The 15,620-nt window shown below is 40.1% G+C and overlaps 1 protein-coding gene and 1 non-coding gene across 3 annotated transcripts in view; one reads left to right on the top strand and one right to left on the bottom strand.

The window, feature by feature from the left end:
• Positions 1-15,620, bottom strand: part of st6galnac3 (ST6 (alpha-N-acetyl-neuraminyl-2,3-beta-galactosyl-1,3)-N-acetylgalactosaminide alpha-2,6-sialyltransferase 3) — a 145,217-nt gene that overhangs the window by 105,818 nt on the left and 23,779 nt on the right. The gene's annotated exons all lie outside the window — the stretch shown is intronic.
• trnag-gcc (transfer RNA glycine (anticodon GCC)) lies at positions 8,677-8,747 on the top strand. Its single transcript has one exon. It is a non-coding gene; the product is annotated as a tRNA-Gly (tRNA).

Raw genomic sequence — 15,620 nt, 5'->3', positions numbered from 1 at the left:
TCAAAACACTTGAATACTCAGCCAACAGAGAAAAAAAGAGGGAAAAACATCTTGACTATTCATATCAGTTCTCACAGCAAGGGGGAATAAAAAGAAAACCCCTCCACCTTGATTTCAATCTGCAGCTACAAATCTTAGCAAAGTGTTGTGTCAGATTGAGAGGGATAGGTAAAGGCTTAGGGGAAAGGTAAAATGTCGAAAAACTTCCATCAGCAACAGCATATGACTCGTCTCATCGTTGTACTATCCATCAGGATAATCACTGCATAGGCCTTGTGTTCTGCACAATTTCACCCATTTCAGTGGAGAGGAATTATTCAAAAGCAAGGACAAACCAAAAGGGATGAAAGAAAGAGAGGACAACAGCGGCATCATAGGACAACTGTGACACTCAGAATAATAAAGACCAATTTGATTTAATTACGGTCAACTAGCTGACCATTAATAAAAGAGAAAGAAAACTATCGTGAACACTAGCATTGGTTAATACAGAAATTATTTATACAAAGTAGTGCTAAATGGGTGAACTGGATTCTTTTGTTTGTTTGTTTTTTGGAAAAAAAATTGAGTGGTGATAAGGTTTACCATGGCGTGTATAAAAGTAAAAGGTGTATAGCATAGTAAAAGTGTAGTAACAAAGGTTTTTTGCTGCTTTGATTACCATTACACCAATTTTAGATTACTTATTTATCTGAGCAGGCTAAAACCAGCTACTTCCAGTTAAAAAAAACAGCTACGGGCCCTGCTATATAGATTTTAAAATGTTCTGGACAGACGTTTTTAATCGTTTTTAATATTTTAGTACCGAATGGTATTGTGGTCTGTACTTTTAGCAACACTACTTCCTTCTGATTCCATTGTCAGGAAAGAGTAGATTAGCTTTATTGTAAATGAAGTTCCAGACCACATCAGTAAGAACTCGGCCCTTTTTTCACTTCATTTTACTGCAGATTTGTATACAAACAAGGCAAAATTCGATGCAGGATTTTCAGAAAAATTTAAACTAAAAGACGATGTTGTGCCTGCTATATTGGATCCAAAATGCTGCAACACACAAGTGTGAGTAACTGTTTTTATTACGTGATCACTATTACTTTTTGTCTGTTAAACAGTGTTTGATATTAGTATTTATGTGTTTTTAACCTAAATCAAAGCAGTGTCCATCTGCGAAGGATGTATTAGCCAGTCCTAGCAGAAGGCGTTGACTTCCGTGTCTACAATCCACCACGCTTATACAGAAATAGCTCATTACTTCTAAATTACTGATGTTGGAAAATTATTATGTTTTTAGATGTAAAAGTGTTGATAACATTATAAGTGGACCTCAGAGAACAGTACAAAATAAAAAAAACAGAGGCAGTTCATAAATAGCCACCAAAATGTATTTATTGTTTGAAATTTGATTTCTTAAAAAATGATAAAATTTGTAAGCTGAGACTTTGTAAGGTGAGTTAATTTTAACAGGACAAATGGACACAAACCGAGCACAAACGAACGACACAGTTTAAATACGATTTAGACAAAATGGGTTGGAGAGTGACGTCACAGCTCCCGAATTAAAATGGTTATATCTGCGAAGGGAAAATAGATAGACTGTTTGTTTTAACGGCACAAACCAGCACATACCAAGCACAAACGAATTTGGGCAACATGGGGTGGAGAGTGACATCACACGGTCAAAAAAAAGAATGTTTAACATCTCAAACACCAAACCAACACAAACGTTCATTTTTGTGGCACAAATCAACACAAACGTAGCACAAATGAATGGGATAGTTTTGGTGATTATTTCTTTTTATGGGGTGCCAACTTCACGGAGGTGATCTGATCTGATATAGGCTGGAAGGCTGTTCCACAGCTTAGGGCCAGCGACCACAAAGTCTCTATACCCTCTATGCATTAACCGTGATCTGGGGACAAAGAGAAGTCTTTGATCACCAGACCTCAGATTTTGTGTAAGATTGTATGGATAAAGTTGATCAGATAGATAGCTCATTGCCAAATTATTTATAGATTTAAAAACATAGAGAAGCTAAGATGCACAGGTAACCAATGCAACGATTTCAAAATTGGAGTAAACGTGATCAAATTCACGTTGTCCTTTGAGGAATTTAGCAGCGCGTTTTGTACTAATTGGAGAGGAGAGATGAAAGATTTAGAAATGCCAAGACAAAGAGAGTTGCAGTAGTCCAAGTGAGATGTAATGAGCACATGGATACCAAACTCTAAAGTTTACACAGAGAGAAAAGACTTAATTTTGGAGAACCGCATTTATTTGTTAATCAAATATGAGAATCTGATCCCAGAAAACACCTAGGTTATTAATACAGGAAGAAGTAAAAGGAGCAAGGTAGTCCAGGTCGATACTAGGGGTGTAAGAAAATATCAATACACGTGAGTATCGCAATATTTTTTTTTGTCGATACTGCATTGATTCTCAAAAACGGAATATCAATATAAAAAATAAATAAAAATAAATTCATACAAGATTCATGGAAGTTTAGTTTTGAGTATATCCCAAGCGCTAGGTGCTTCATCTCTGAACTTAAACAGTGACAGGAAATACTAGCATTAAGGTACCCCACTATCATTAGCGTTAATATAGTTTGCTGCAAGTAATGTAGGTTGAGAGAATTGTTCCAGTTCCCGCCTCCTTGTACAAAGCTGAAGTGTGATGTCTTTTGGGCTTTTGTGGCAACGCACCCGCAGCACGGGTGGCAACTCAGTTCTGGCACTTGCTGCATCCCATGTAAAGAGCCTTCTCGTGGGGCACGGCGGGCAGTAGGGTCACAGCATGACTACAGCTTTCTCTCGTGATGGGGATTTTGTGCAGTTGGGGCAGTGCTCGCGTCGCGGTCTCTGTTATTCCACACGGAACATAAATTGAAACTGAAAAACCTGTGAAATCCAAGTGGAAAGGTCCTGAGAATGTTCAACATCTGTATTTATTTTATTGGTTTACATTTTTTTTATTTGGTAGGAATCCTGCAAGAACTTTATTTTTCATTTATATTAAGCAGATGTAATATTTTGTTCAGATCAAAATGTTATGACAAAGTATTACAATTGTAAAGTCACAATTGTAAACCTAAACTTTGAACCTTTAAAGCTGGGTCTAAAAATATATATGATCTTTTTATAAAATAAAAGTATACATATACATATACATTTACATATATACATTAACTAAAGTATCCTGCAAGCACTTGAATTTTTCTCCCTTTACTCGTACTGCACAACAAGTGGTTCAATAACATTGAATGTTACAGGACAGATACTGATTATTGAGAAAGCAGATGCCAGTGTGTTCTGGTTAAACAACTTTTATTAATTTATTTTTTGCTAAGGTTTGCATATGGTGGTGTGTTCTTAATGTCAGCTTTCCTAAAAATATATCCTATTCCTAAAATAAGAAATATCCCAATATATCGCCTCACTTACAGTATCGCAATACATTGTATTGCAATCCCTGTATCGTGATACGTATCGTATCACCAGATTGCTGATACACAGCCCTAGTCGATACTTCTGCTCCATAAATTTTCACTGAGGCCAAAGACTATAGCCTTGGTTTTAGATTAATTAAGAAATAAAACATTTTGAGAGAACCACGTTTTCACTTCATCCAGGCAAGCAAAAAGAGATTCTAGAGCAGCATGTTTATTTCATTTCAAAGGTAGATACATTTTGGTATCATCTGCATAGCAGGGAAATGATACACCCTGCTTTCCTGGAAGTAAATACTGTCACGGGAGGAGCACAAGACAGACACAGTGGGCATGGCGTCAGGCCTCGGAGAGGCTTTTATTAACAGAAATCATAAAATAACACAGGGGATAAAAAGTGGCCAAAGGGGAAAGGTGTCCAAAATAACAGGGAATCTGGTGTCCTTGTCGTGCTGCAGGGTTCGTGTGGGTTGGGCAGTGTTCATCGAGGAAGGGTCCAGGAAAGGGGCGGAGTCCGGTGGCCGCACGCGCTCCCCTCTTCAGTCCGGGGCGCGAGGGGCGGCGGCTTCCTCTAGCGGCGCATCACTCTCGTTGGCCGCGGCGCTGGCAGGGGATGGACGGCCCGGCATCCTGGCCCGTCGGCCGTGTAAACGGGTGCGGTTCTCTTCCGGATCGCGGGTCCGGCAGCTCACGTCTCTTGTGGCGCAGGAGTCCCTCAACGCACCCTTCCTGGACCCACGAGGACACCAGTGTGCATGCACAGGGAAGAGACCGGTCTCCCGAGGAGAGGCGCGTTGGGCTTTTAAACAGCGGCGGTGATTAGGCTCCATTCCCTTCAGGTGTGCCCCATCACACGCCGCCAGCCCTGACTCGTCCAGCGCCCCTCCTCTCACACACCCACTCCAGTCGGGAGCCTGGTGAAGGGCGGCGATTTAGGACGGGGTGCCGGTGACAATCAGGGAGGAGGCAGCTGACTCGTCACATTCCCCCTCCCAAGCGACATTCCCGTCATCAGGGCGCCGCCCACACGGGAGTGCTACCATCCTCAACCAGGCTCCTTACGGTCGGAGTGGGCAGGGAATCCTCTCCGGGCGGTCCTCCCTCTTGCAGCGCACCGGAACAGGGACAGAGAAACCGGGTTTTAGTGACAGCCTCAACCAACCACAGGGTAAAATGACAATAACAGAAGTCACTTACCCCTTTTGTGGCTGGGAGGCTGTCCCCAGTTTTCCTCCGTCCCAGTCCGGGTTCTCACGAACGTTTGCAAGCGAGAGGGAGTGACGTCACCAGATGGTTCCCAACTGCGCTGTCTAGGCTCCGCCTTGCCCGCATTCTCCACCAGTGTCACGGGAGGAGCACAAGACAGACACAGTGGGCATGGCGTCAGGCCTCGGAGAGGCTTTTATTAACAGAAATCATAAAATAACACAGGGGATAAAAAGTGGCCAAAGGGGAAAGGTGTCCAAAATAACAGGGAATCTGGTGTCCTCGTCGTGCTGCAGGGTTCGTGTGGGTTGGGCAGTGTTCATCGAGGAAGGATCCAGGTAAGGGGCGGAGTCCGGTGGCCGCACGCGCTCCCCTCTTCAGTCCGGGGCGCGAGGGGCGGCGGCTTCCTCTAGCGGCCGCATCACTCTCGTTGGCCGCGGCGCTGGCAGGGGATGGACGGCCCGGCATCCTGGCCCGTCGGCCGTGTAAACGGGTGCGGTTCTCTTCCGGATCGCGGGTCCGGCAGCTCACGTCTCTTGTGGCGCGGGAGTCCCTCAACGCACCCTTCCTGGACCCACGAGGACACCAGTGTGCATGCACAGGGAAGAGACCGGTCTCCCGAGGAGAGGCGCGTTGGGCTTTTAAACAGCGGCGGTGATGAGGCTCCATTCCCTTCAGGTGTGCCCCATCACACGCCGCCAGCCCTGACTCGTCCAGCGCCCCTCCTCTCACACACCCACTCCAGTCGGGAGCCTGGTGAAGGGCGGCGATTTAGGACGGGGTGCCGGTGACAATCAGGGAGGAGGCAGCTGACTCGTCACAAAACAAAGAAAAAAGAATAGAACCCTGTGGCACTCCACAGGAAAGTTTTGCAGGCAACGGAGAAAAATTACTTAATCTGACAGAGAAACGTATATTTGTTAAATATGATTTGAACCAGCTAAGAACAGTTCCCTGTATGCCCACAAAATATTCTAGTCGAGATAAAATAATTTTTTATCTTATAGTTGCCGATCCTTTGGGTGCTCGGGATCGCCTGAGCAACAACGTAAGAACTTGAGATATTATCTTTTCAGTATCATATTTGCAAAATTGACCTGGCAAAGTAAAATTAAAAATCTTTAGCGTTGATCCCTGAAGAGGAATGCGGCAGTGCATAATTACATATTCATTTAAACGCTGCACAAAGTCAAGATGTTTGCTGTAAACCACTGATTGCTTATATCAAACATCTTTTTTTATTCTAAACACCAAACAAAAGAACTTCATTGAGAGTATATTGGGGCCTTCACACATGGCAGCATTTTTTCTCAAACTCTAATAGTTTGACTTCGTTTGCACTTATAGGCTGCGTCCCAGTTCACTTTTTTATGCCCTTCATTCACTAATTTCCCTCCATCCCATTTACTCAGATGTAAGTCATTGATTACGTTGCATGAGTGCCCACTACTGGCATAGTTTATAACAGCCCAAGTATATATACTTGGTCTGTTATAAAAGAAAAAAAAATGTTTACATATTTTAGAGTTGTTTGTGGTGGGGATAAATTAAACGCAATCTGCGATGACATCATAGTCATGTTGCAGAGCGGCCTGAAGTGTGCATATGAAGCAGAATCACTCCCTCGGTCAAAATAGAGGTGTCAAGGGTAGTTTGTCCATGTAATCTTTTCTCGAACACACTTCAAAATGGTGCAGGGTTTCATATTTTATTGAAGCATCCCTGGGCGCCGCCTTTGATTGGTGGACCCCCACCTGCTGTTAGCATTCCATTGACTTCTATTCATTTTGACGTCACTTTGACAGCGAATAACTTTATATCTGAGGCGTTTAAAGACTCCATTTGTCCATTAATTATTTCTAAAGAAACTGTATAAAAGTTGTATATAAAGTACAAAAATGCATAAAAGGCTCCATTACCTAGTATCTTACGTTATGGCCCCATAGAAGCAGTTTCTGTAAAAATAGGCCAATGATTGCATCATAACCTGCGACTCTCTGTCGCACAGTAGAGAAATTACCATATGGACAGGAGGAGAAGCTCTCAGGCAATCTTTTACTGTCTATGAGGCAAACGGGGGGACGTGGAGGCATAAAGTCAAGGGAAGAAGCCCATAGAGAGTCCATAAAAACAACGGGACAAAATTATTCAACAACTTCTGCAAGATTCGGTGGGTGATTCAGATTTCTCTTGGCACAGCTATTAGAAGACTTACAATTGTCAGACAGGTTGCTCACATGACATCTACGTCAACAAGCTCAGTTTGAGTCTGCGCAGTACGCTCGACCCCCAGGAAGTGCGTGCTTCTAATTGACTTCACTTGACTACGTTGAATCCAATGGGATTTCTTTTACTGTCTATGTCTATGGATTCCTCCGAGGTTGAGTGCTTAGGTAAGTTTGCGAGTGCATGTCTAAAAGTAAACTGGAAAGAAGCCCTCATAAGCATTTCTTCTTCTGTTAGACTGCACTGTGGGAGAGATTAATTACAGTATTGCGCTACAGTGCCACACTGGTCATACTGCATTATTGCAGGCCCTCACATAAGGTCATACTGTATGAGAGCAAATTACTATTCGACAAACAAAAATATCTGTCAGCAATGTTTAATTGTTGATAATATCAACTTTTGTTTCAGCCCTACTGACAACTGTATTATTCTGTGTGAATGCAAAAATGTGTTGTTGACCTACAGAAGTATAAAATACAACCTCTAAGAAACAAATCCCAATTTTGAGGGATATTTTCTCACCCAAGTATGAAGAGACACCATAAAATTCAAGGTTCCTCTCCAGGACTGGACACTCAATTGGATATAGCCTGTTTCTTTTTTTATGAAGCTTCTTTATGACTGCCTCTGACAGGGAGTTTTACAGTGCTGCAGATTGCAGCTGACACTGTGGCTAACAAAGGTTTCTCTGTGGAACATCTCTCTGCTGAGAGCTATTTCTAGAGTCACGACCAGACTCATTTCACCAAGTATTGATCTCCGTTCACAGACTGAGCACTAGGCATCACAGCAATCCCCAACACTGACTAGAATCATCCTGTCAGCCTGGTAAGTATATGTGTGAGGAGAGCGAGCAAGAGACAGAGAGAGAGAAATTGGTTTTATCATAGATATAAGGTGGAAAATTAAACACATCTGGAGGAGTGAAAAAACAGAAACCAATGCTGAGATGCATGCTAATAATCCATGAGAGGAATTCTGATGGGAGCTTTTATGTATCTGTTATCATGTATGTAATAAATTGTAAAATATTTATGAACGATGTACAAATCTTGTCCAGAGTGAACAACAAGCGTTAATGAGAATAACAGGGGAACTTCAAACACAATTGTTAGAGATATGAGGGAAATTTAACAAAAGCTGAAATGGCTTGTAAGATGTACCAGTGTTTTGCTACATTAATCATCAACAGATTACAAAGGCACTTATTTTATTTAAAAATGCAATAAAACAGTAATATTGTGAAATATTACAATTTAAAAAGTAACAATTATGGTAACAATGTTACACAGTAGTTTTTCCAGGCTTGATTTTTTAATGGAATCTACCTGAATAAATCATGTGAAATCTCCTAAATTAATTAATCAATGATACTTTGAATTGAATATAATTAGTAAAATGTGCAAATTTATTTTAATTTGATTCTCAAAAGTCAGTCATTTTGAGGTTTTTTGGACATTTATAAAGCCTAACAGCTCAAGTAGGAAAATACTTGAGAAATACTGGAAAATACTGCACTAGCACTAGCAAAGCTACTGCATGTTGATCCAGGCTTAATGCCCTAGAGCCCCCTTCCTCAAATCTTACCCTGGAGGTCCAATGCACTGCAGTGTTTAGCTCCAACCCTGATCAAAGTCACCTGTCTGTGATTTTCTAATGATCCCAAAGACATTGATTGGCATTGATTAGCATGCTCAGGTGTGTTTGATTAGGGTTAGATCTAAACTCTGCTGTAAAGTGGATCTCGAGGTCCAGATTTAAGGATCCCTGCCCTAGAGGAAAAATATTTTTCGGGGCATTGGTGGTTCAGTGGTAGAATTCTCACTTGCCACGTGGGAGACCCGTGTCCAATTCCCGGCCAATGCAGACACATGCCATTGGTCTGACATACCTGGGTTTGAATCCACTGTGAGACACCAATGTGTCCCTGCGCAAGACACTTAGCTCCTAGTTGCTCCAGAGGCGTGCAACCTCTGACATATACAGCAATTGTAAGTCGCTTTGGATAAAAGCGTCATCTAAATTAATAAATGAATCACAGTTTCTTAAATTAAATATACACAATATTTTTAATTATCACCTTAATGTTTTTAATAGGATTTTTTGTGATAGGATTATTATTATCATCGTCATCATTTTTATTTTAACTTTTAAATCATACAATCATGTGTTTATGTCTCATCTTTTCATTACTTTATCAGCATTTTAATCCATCGTGTAGATGAACTGGGAACTAAGGTTCACTTAAAGTGGGAACTAAATGTCTTTTCCAACTTATATAAATATACAGTCAAGCATTGTTTATTACACAAACTCTGTTCCAAAATCATGGACCATGAGCATCACTTGGCCACTGAGTATAGTTTGGGCTCCTCCTCAATACGTCCTGTAAATGTTGTCATACACTCTTAAAGGTGCTTCACGATGCAATAGAATAACTTTTTTTTTTTTTTTTTTTTGTCTAAATGGTTTCATAAAGAACCTTTAACACCCAAAGAACATTTACGTTTCACAAAAGGTACTTTGTGGCGAAAGAAGGTTCTTCAAATTATAAAAAGTTCAGAAAAAAATGGTTCTTTGTGGAACCAAAAATGGTTCTGTGATTTTTTTTTACTGTCTATGAGTGTTTTCTGTGTATGTCTTTCACACTTTAAGTCTGTTTTTCTTAATTAGTAAAATGCTATTTTATAGGAGGAATTGAATCATGTAGACAACAGGTTAAGTAAAAAAAATATATATATAAAAATGCAACTGCACATAAATAGCAAAATGCTCCTCTTTATAGGTATTTTTCTAGCTGACTGATGAGCTTACGGACACCAAATGGTTATTCTGAGTTAAATGTATTATTACGTTGCAATGTTTACAAGCTTTACACGTTTTCTGCAGTTTGAAACCCTGAATGAGATTTTACAAAATATATTTCAGTAAGTTTTTCCTTAAAAAAAAATATAATAATTCAAAAATAGCCTACCTTTTGTTGAATAATGAAGTTCAGCTATTAACTGAACACAGCATATACCTAAGATCTTGTTAAGAAGAAACCATATTATTAGTGATTATAAACGAGAATTGTTAAACTATTTTTTCCACTAAAACTTTGATGCCCATCGTCTAAGTTTAATATGTGAGTACAGCAAATTATGAGAACACAAAACAATCAAGAAAAAAGGCATTACATGCAATTTTTTTTAGATATAACATGCAAATACATAGGCCTAGTCACCAGTGTTGACCTCAGCAAAAACTTATCTCACAATTTAATATTCTTGGTCACAAATACGACCATTTTAGTTGCAGTTTGGAGCCCCGATATATATGATTTTGAATTAAATTAGCTCCTTGACTAGGTTCATAGTGTTACATGTTATTTCTAAAGCAAAGACAAAGAAAGTGCACAAGCTTTACACAGAATCTATTTTCAGAACCCTTCACCGTAATAGCAAGAAAATCAATAGCAAGCATGGAAATTACATTAGCAATGCAAAGATGTTTTCCCTGACAAACTGTTTCCGCACCCATGGCAGAGTGAACCATTAAAATCCAATTTCAATTAATAAGAGATTTTAGAAATATTTACTAAGCATTTGTGCTCTATCTTCTCCTTCAGTCCCCAGCTAGTTCTCAAGAATCATTAGGCTACTAACCCTCATGGAACACAACTCACAGACAAAAACTAATTTTCTAATGAAGTGGATTCAGTCATGTGATTGCATTAAAGAGATTGATCAATCACTCACCCTCATGATGTTACAAGATTTCCTTTCTTCTAGACCACAAAATGAGATGTTAGGCAGGATTTCACTAAAGTAACTGAATGTATTTTGTGCCAAAGCAATGGAAAAGATCTATAGTTTGCCCATATTAACTGCTCTTGTGCAGGCTGTGTGAAGAGTTTAAAAATAAATAAGTATTGATAACTCAACAAATTATCAAAAACTGTAGTGTGTAAGTTGAATTATATGCCCTAGTGCTGTAATGGCAGTTACCAGCAGAGGGAACCCTTCTCTGCCTGTATGTCCTGCTTTGCTTACCAGAGAACACAGCAGTGTTCAGTTCTTACTCTGCCTGAGATAAAAGAGGAGAATCTGGAAGCACAAGAAGGAAGAGGAAGAGACTATTTTTTTTTTTACATAACTTAAGTTTGACATCAAGAGTCTCAGTTGGATAAAATAAAATACAAAAAATTATGATATGTATGTAAAATTGTATGTTAAATCACCTCAGCTACAGCACTCACTTTTCTTTAACTGATACACAATTAAAAACTTTACACAGAGCTCTCCTTCTACCCTGCTAGTAGATTTTATTCAACATCCCAATGCTATTTCTTTTTATGTATTTTGCTGTTTGTGGTTAATTGTATTGCATACATAAAAAATGGTTTGAAACACCATAAAGTGAATAGCAAGTTTATAATTAAAATATGTACATCGAGTGATGCTTGAGGTGGATAATTTTTTTGTGATGGAAACACTTTTACTAAATAAATTCCTATGTGCATAAAAAAAAAATGGTAAGACCAATTGCTGGTAAGACCAATTCCTGCGCTATCCTCATGCGACAGCTTTCCGAATGTTTACTTAAACAGATACTCGTGCAAATATGCCCAGGTACTGGTTTTTGTTTGTGGATCTGAAAGATGGTTATTTCACATCCAAATAGCACCCTATCACAAACTGTTCTTGAGATTCACTTTGAGGAAGTGGCCTATCAGTACACAGTCCCTCTGTTGGACTGTCCCTGGCCCAATGCTCTTTAATGAAAGGCATAGATGTGGCTCTTTCCCCTCTGAGACTTATGGTAATCGGCTTTTTGGACTACCTCAACTACTGGCCAAATCAGAACATGAACTTTTCAATAACAAGTCATTGTTGCTCAACCACCTTGAGCATCTTGCCCTGAAAATCAATTCAGCCAAGAGTTTTCTGACTCCCAGACAGCGAGTGACTTTCTGGGAACAGTTATAGACCCTGTGACAATTCGAGCTTGGATTAAACCAGAACACTCCTTGATTATTTAACGAGTGGCGGCGGCATTCAATCCAGGGTCTGCACAATCCCCTTAGGGCATCCAGCACCTTCAATATTGGCTAAAAGGCTGCTTCCCATCCCACGCCCATGTCTTTCTGTCAGGAGTGCAGTTGGGAACAACCACCAGAAGGAAGGTTGTCACAATGGCTCCTGGTGGACCCACGCCTCTATGCCCTCAGAGGTCAGTCTTCAGTGACTGGTGTTCAGCACGGAACCGGGATGTGAAATCATGTGACAAGTCCCACGAGCTAAACCTTTTACAGGAGCTGCTGGATAAGGGGCACACTACTTCCAAAGTCTAAGTGGCAGCCATTGCAACGCATCATTCTCTCGAGGCTGGCCGGACAATTGGCAGGAATGACTTGGTTCTTAAGTTTCTTAGAGGGGCTTGGCGGTTAAATCCTCCTCCCCCTAGGACGGTGACAATATGGGACTCTATAGTCCTGAGAGCTCTCAAGATTTCCCCCTTTGAGCTGCTTCAAACAGCCGACTTAATGGTCATGAAACTCAAAACGCCTCTGCTTTTGGCCCAGCCATCAGTCAAGCGAGTAGGGGACTGGCAAGCCCTGTCTGTCAGTTCTTACTGTGTTAAATTTGGACCCAACGACTGTAAGGTCTTTCTTCAACCATGCAGCTGTTATGTACCAAAGGTGCTCTCAACTCCATTTAGATACCAGGTCATTTCCCTTTTAGCCCTCTCTGGAACGGATGGCGAACAAGGTCCCAACTTGTTATGCCCTGTCCGAGCACTGCAAGTTTACATTAAAGAGGTCCTATTATGCTTTTTCACTTTTTCAACTTTAGTTAGTCTGTAATATTGTTGTTCGAGCATAAAAAGACCTGAAAAGTTAAAAATGTCAAAGTCCACTTCAAAAGGAGATATTTTATATAACAGAAACTGGCATGATATTTCCAGATCAGGTGCCGAGTAGTGCCAATCAGAACACACACTAGCCCAGCTAACCAATTACAGCACATTTCATATTTCAGAAGGTGGCCTTCATTTGATATATGAGCCATTCATGCCAGACTGGGGAGATTGCTGTTGTAACAATGTAAAATATGTGAAAAATAATGTCTTTTTCAAACAACCTAGTTTGAGAGCCTGTTCTAGTACACCCCCAAAACAAAATCAAGACTTTGTAAAAGAGCATTATGGGCTAGTTGCATATCTCCGCCATCTTGGATTTCCGGTCTTGCGAGTGTGTGCGTAGATATTTCCGGTTGTGCTTAAAGTCAGTGCAGAGAACCAGAGAAGTCCAAATATTACCTTCTATATGTTTACAGGATTTTTAATATCACTTCATATGCAAATAAGATATACACTGCTATTATCACTATACTACAAATGTTAACTGAGCCAGTGGATTTGAAACTTGTGTATGTTTGGGTCTGGTGAATGAATTAAATACACTAATATTCACTACTGTTCATTCACTAAATGAAAGCTATATAATGTATTTTATCTTACCAAATATGTAAATGTACAAATTACTTATTTCTCGAAAATGTTTGCATTATTATTATTTTTTATATTAAATATTTACCTCGTGAGACGTGGGCTGCGATTTATCTTCACATACATCAGTCTGTTTCATCGTTATTTTCACAACATATTTTATTATTTTACACAGTAAAAAATATGTGACTAATTTTAATATCTGTTTAATCTGATAATTAATGCAAAACAATAACAATATACATGGCTGCTCATAGACAGATAATGATTTATGCTGCAGATCTTTCACAAAACAAATAAACAGATAAAAAACACACATGAATGCAAACAGCGATCTTTTATTTAAGGCAAACCTACCATAATTATATTATGTTTAATTGTACAGTTAGTTATAAATTATGTTATCAAATAAAGTTAATAAAACATGCTTTATCAGAAATCTCTGTGTGTCGTTTGACAGTCAGAAACATTTATCTTACATAACAGAACAAAACCAGCTCTTCGAAAATGAAAAGTATTGCATATTTGAGTGGTTTGTGTTTGAAAGAAGAAATCCCTGTGGACCTGACCTGACGCTGATCCGCATAATCAACAGAAGAATAAAGCAATCTCCGTGTTGTATCTTGATGAATTTCCACACAGAGGTAGGCAAAATATAGGGAGGATGTTTCCCCATGTTTTTGATATACCACTATCGGCTGTTAAATTTGAAAATCATTAATTATATACATCTAGCCAAGTTTCGTATGTAAGTTTCCCTTACAGTCAATGCGAGCGTCGCAAGACCGGAAATAAGAAGGCACACACTCGCGTCGCTGAAGCTCACCGGCGCCATCTCGTGCACCTAGCCCATAGGACTCCTTAAGCGCTCAGAGTCTTTCAGACAATCAAAGCAGCTTTTTGTGGGCTTTGGAGGTTGCTCTAATGGGCTGTCTGTCACAAAGAAAAGACTATCTCATTGGATAGTAGATGCTATAGCTCTGGCTCATGCCTCAGTTGTCTTGCAGTGCACCGTGGGCTTGTCCAGTAGAATCTCTATTGGGGAGATTTGTGCTGCCGCCGGCTTGTTGTCGTAATCTACTATTATTAGATTATACAATTTGAATGTCCACGGTTCTTATCCTCCTAATGGGGAGAGTTGTCTCAAGTAGACCTCAGAACATTTTGCGGGACTCTTGGTGGTTCAAACATATGGCGCTTTTGCTGATTGTTCCTGGGCTGAGCTCGCAGAAGAAAAAAGATCTGCATCTGCTTATAGCATGGTACTAGTGGATACGTTTCCCAAGCAGTCACCAAACAATGATGCAACAGAAGTTACCTTTCGATAGGGAACGCTCCGTTTATTCACATCACCTCGGTTACCTAAGATAAGGGAACGAGCGTTGTGTAACTGGCCGTGCTATAGCTGCACGCGAATCAATGGCTGTCACCGCAGTCGGATGATTCTGATGAGATGGTGCTCTGAGCAGACTTATATAGAAGTCGGCTCCGCCCCTTCTGGCAGGCTCAAGTGCCTGGGCTTTGTCTTGCACCACATACACCGGAGATAGAACAGGAGATAGGCAGGCTTCATACAGCTGAGAGTTTGTTCCAAAACAGATTTTTAACTTGTTTATCACAGAACCAATGGCTCTGCTGGCTGAAACAGCTAAAGTTTTAACTCCACTGTCAAACTTCAAATGCTCATCAAAGATAAACCCCAAATACTTGTACTGAGAAGCATATTCTAGATTTAACTCACCCAAAGTAATAACCTTTGTACTTAGTGGAATAGATTTTTTTCTGAAATTTAAAATTCGGGTTTTAGCATAATTTATGGCAAGTCTCCATCTACAGCAAAATAGAAAACACACTTGGGGACAGGACATCTTGTTTTACTCCAAAGGGCATAGGGAATCAGTGTGTCTGCATATCATTAACACATTTGTAATAATGCTTGCTTTCTCAGAAAAAAACGGCACTCTTCATGTGATATTAACTATATGAAATTATATAAATATAGATTTTCTGCCCCCTATCTTCAATAACAGGTGCATCTCAAGAAAATTAGAATGTCATGGAAAAGTTCATTTATTTCAGTAATTCAATTCAAGAAAGGATGGAGAAGCCCAAGTTGCTTTAAGTCCAGTTAAGTTTCCACAGTCTTTGATGATTTGGGGTGCAATGTCATCTGCTGGTGTTGGTCTATTGTGTTTTTTGAAAACCGAAGTCACTGCACCTTTTTACCAATAAATTTTGACCAGCTTT

Source organism: Carassius auratus, chromosome 27 (assembly GCF_003368295.1).
Source record: "Carassius auratus strain Wakin chromosome 27, ASM336829v1, whole genome shotgun sequence".
NCBI classification, from domain to species: Eukaryota; Metazoa; Chordata; class Actinopteri; order Cypriniformes; family Cyprinidae; genus Carassius; species Carassius auratus.
The sequence above is the reverse complement of the archived record's forward strand: the minus strand, read 5'-3'. Positions and strand labels throughout refer to the sequence as shown.